This window comes from Lupinus angustifolius, chromosome LG13, assembly GCF_001865875.1.
Source record: "Lupinus angustifolius cultivar Tanjil chromosome LG13, LupAngTanjil_v1.0, whole genome shotgun sequence".
NCBI classification, from domain to species: domain Eukaryota; kingdom Viridiplantae; phylum Streptophyta; class Magnoliopsida; order Fabales; family Fabaceae; genus Lupinus; species Lupinus angustifolius.
This window is the reverse complement of record NC_032021.1, coordinates 1182176-1185895: the sequence shown is the minus strand read 5'-3', so window position 1 is coordinate 1185895 and position 3720 is coordinate 1182176. Positions and strand designations below refer to the sequence as shown.

At 34.7% G+C, this 3720-nt stretch overlaps 1 long non-coding RNA gene across 1 annotated transcript; it reads right to left on the bottom strand.

The window, feature by feature from the left end:
• Window positions 3172–3449, bottom strand: LOC109325992. Its single transcript, XR_002105207.1, has 2 exons — window positions 3276–3449; window positions 3172–3220 (listed from the first exon to the last, which is right to left on the bottom strand). It is a non-coding gene; the product is annotated as an uncharacterized LOC109325992 (long non-coding RNA).

Below are 3720 nucleotides of genomic sequence, written 5' to 3'. Positions count from 1 at the left end.
TGAATTTTCCACAGGATTAAAGATTGTATTCCCAAAGGCAAGGAAATAAGAAGGAAACACTCTTCTCCGAGATTCTATTGTCAAAATAATTGCATCCTGAGAGCAGCTTATGCCTGCGTTGCGCTTCAAGCTGAGATTACTGATCGTTTATAGTCTCCAAGTGAGTTAAATAATGTGAAATCAACCTGAATTCAATATAATTGAGATGTTGAATATATATGTCTATAGTCTTCATTGCAGCATAGCATGCGCAGCATGAATTCCAAGTTGCTATATATTTATGTTGGATCTATGACTTAAAATGAAATAAAAAAATGATATTTTGACATAATACTAGATTTTGTCCATTTAGCTCATAATCTGCATTCAAATTTGATCAAGAACTATATTTCCTCTATTCATAACTGCTTTAAAAGCAAAGCATTTTACTGTTACAAAAGATGGACAAAAAGAAAAGAAAAAATGAAACTTTCTGCTGTACAATTCCAATTTGCCTCAACTAATCTATGTCAGTTTCCTTCAGTATGATTTATAGCCTATTTAACCGAGAAACAAGGTCTAAGAAAGCATCCTCGTTGCAAGGAATTGTGAGACCACCCATTGGATGATCATATCCAAATTCTTCTTCAACTTGGCTTAGTAATTCTTGAAATGAAGGTTGGCTCAAGTATGAAATTGAAATAATAAAACGCTTCATTTTCTCTCCAACGTAGACTGCAAGGTACCCTTTTGGGACTTCCACAGCCTTTGGAGCTGCTTGGAATGAAGCCCTTCTAATACCAGGTATGCGAAATCCCATTGTTATATGTTGCTACACGACAAGAACAATACAATGAACTTCAGGGATTGTGTAAGAAATAAATATTTGAGTTCTTATTGTACCTGACTTAGTTTGCTTGAGAATGCCATGATGAGATGAGTGTATATATAGATATACTGAGTCCTAGTTTTTGTGGAAACATTTCTCCACTGAAATGAATGGTTGAGGACTTGAGGGGCTAATTGATGGGGTCTAATGAGACAAGAGCTCACATGGTATTGTCTTCAAGGTCTTTATCAAGGATTACTTGAGATTTGAAAGTTCATGCTAACTTAGTTGCCACCTGTAGAGAAAGAGACTTAATAGCCGATAAGATAACAATTGGTTAGCCGATGGCCTACTTGTAATGTTTCAGACATGCTCAAGACATATCACATTGGTTCTTCATGTTGGTAAACTACTATTTCTTGGAATCTGATCAATAGAAAATGAAACCTACCTTCTAGCTGTTAAATAATGGACTTAGAGGCAAGAAAGACCACATATTTGTGACAACAGCATAAAGAACGTCGTTCATATTGGCCATATTTCAGTGGTGTTGCTTGTAATCTGGTGTACATAATTAATGTTGGTTCCCTTCTTGCTTCCAAACATTATTTTGATGAGCTATCAATAGGGTCCTGCTCAAGATTTATAATTTTATACTGTTACTGATATTAGTCGTTGGGCGATACATATCAGCAGCATGTGAGATGTCTCAAGTATGTCTACTATTGGAGTAGCTATACCACAACCGATGCATGATCAAACATTAGATTTTTCATATGCAAATGTCTTTGAATTATTTCAAGTAGGTAACCTTTCAGAAGGGGGGTCTGCATGCACTTCCATTTAATTTCCTTATCCCTGAAAGAGTTCTGTAAGACAATATCATGTGATCCATGGTCTCTAAGTAGACCCCATCATAGCCCTCTTCAAAAATCCTGCACTAGGGAAATTGTCTGGAGAGGCCCTTACCGACAATATTATACTATATCTTGGGTTCTCAATCAACATTGCATCCTCAAGTATCAGAACTCGAGTATTTCTCTTATACAAGTCCTTTGAGATCAATATATTGTTTTTTTGTGTAGTAACAAACAAATAAAGGCTTTCCTTATACCAAGTATTACGGGAATATCATTTTCTGCAACCCAAGCAAATTCCAAGAGAGTTGAAGTCCCAAAAGGACATCTTGCAGTCTATGTTGGAGAACAAATGAGGTGATTCGTGATTCCAGTATCATACTTGAGACAACCTTCTTTTAAGAGTTACTAAGACCAGTTGATGAAGAATTTGAATATGATCATCCAACGGATGGTTTGACAATTCCATGCAGGGAGAATGAGCTCCTAAGCATCATTTCTCACTTGAATGGGCTGTAACATGCTAATGGACAAAGATATATTAGTTGAGACAAATTGTACAAAAGACACTTACTTTTATTGTGAATATTTTCCATTTAATTTTTCCTTGTATCATTCATTTGGAAGTGGAAAAATGTTGGCTGAATGAGCAAGTTGTGACTTATGTCAAGACATTGCTAAAAGACTTTAAGATTTTGCCAAATCTCAATGAATTCTCTATTACTTGCAAGCTACAGCAGTTTCATTAATAAAGTTATGTTAATATATATATATATATATATATATATATATATATATGTTTTAATAAGGATTAAGAGCAATAATTCTTGTGGAGACATTGACCAAACTTGATACTAATCATTTCTGCTACCTGTTGTACTTCAATAGTTCACAGTATGTCCTTGAGCCTAACAAGAAACACTGAACATTTGCCATGAAACATCTTTATATTGCCACTTGTTGCTAGATTTTTCTATAATATGTGGCTCATTGAATTCCTGTTTTCAACACCATAGAATAAATTTATCTTCAGTTAATTTGGTGCTTCTTCCCTTTTATCATCACTGCAAAATCATCCCCATTTCTTAAGCAGTTCTTTTATTTCCTAATCGAGCAGCATCGTCACATGGATTATTAGTTGTTTCATTGGCAACAATACATGGATTGTCACTACTAATATATTGCTCCAAATGTCACAACAGTGACAAAAGATATTGCCCATTTTTATGGAAAGAGGAGTATCTGCATATATTCAATGATTAGCCAACAATAGTTCTATTATCCAAGGTCAATATTTTATCCCTTTCCTACTTATTTCTGTTACTGAAAATTAAATTGAAAACTTGGATCTCTGATATTTATATATGGCCACAGCTTCTATTATCTAAAACGGGAAGCAAGATAAAAGCATTGGTTCTTTGGATTCATGAGTTCAAGATCATATGGATGCAACTTTTCCTTGACAGAAAGTATTGGAAAGACTACAATCATTTACTTTTTAATTGCTTTAGTTATATGGTACTAGAACTATTTTCATGCAGAGACTACTATCTACCTAGCAACTTGGAATAAAGGGTAATGAGGAAGTTATAAAAGAAATGAAACTACACATAGTGGTAAAGTTGCAAAAATCTGTGTTGATAAGTTTCTGTCCAGGATTACATCTTTCCAATTCACTGAGAAGGAGAAGAAAGAAAGATGAAAAATTTACAAGGTTACACTATGAGTTGAATTGAAAAAAATTACAATGTCATTGACTATCTAAATTTCAATCTTCTCTTAGGGCTTATGCAAGCGAGAAGTGATATCAAGGAAGACATCTTCTTGACACGGAATTGTAAGGCCACCCATTGGATGATCAAATCCAAATTCTTGTTCTGCTCGACTCAGCAGTTCTTGAATCGGCGGTTCATTCAAGTATGATATAGGAATCACAAACCGTTTCTTTTGGTTTTCTCCTACATAAACTGCAAGATAACCCTTTGGAACATGTGTGCGCCTTTGAAGACCAGGCAAACGGAAACCCATTGCAGAGTTAAAGAATGATTCGAATTT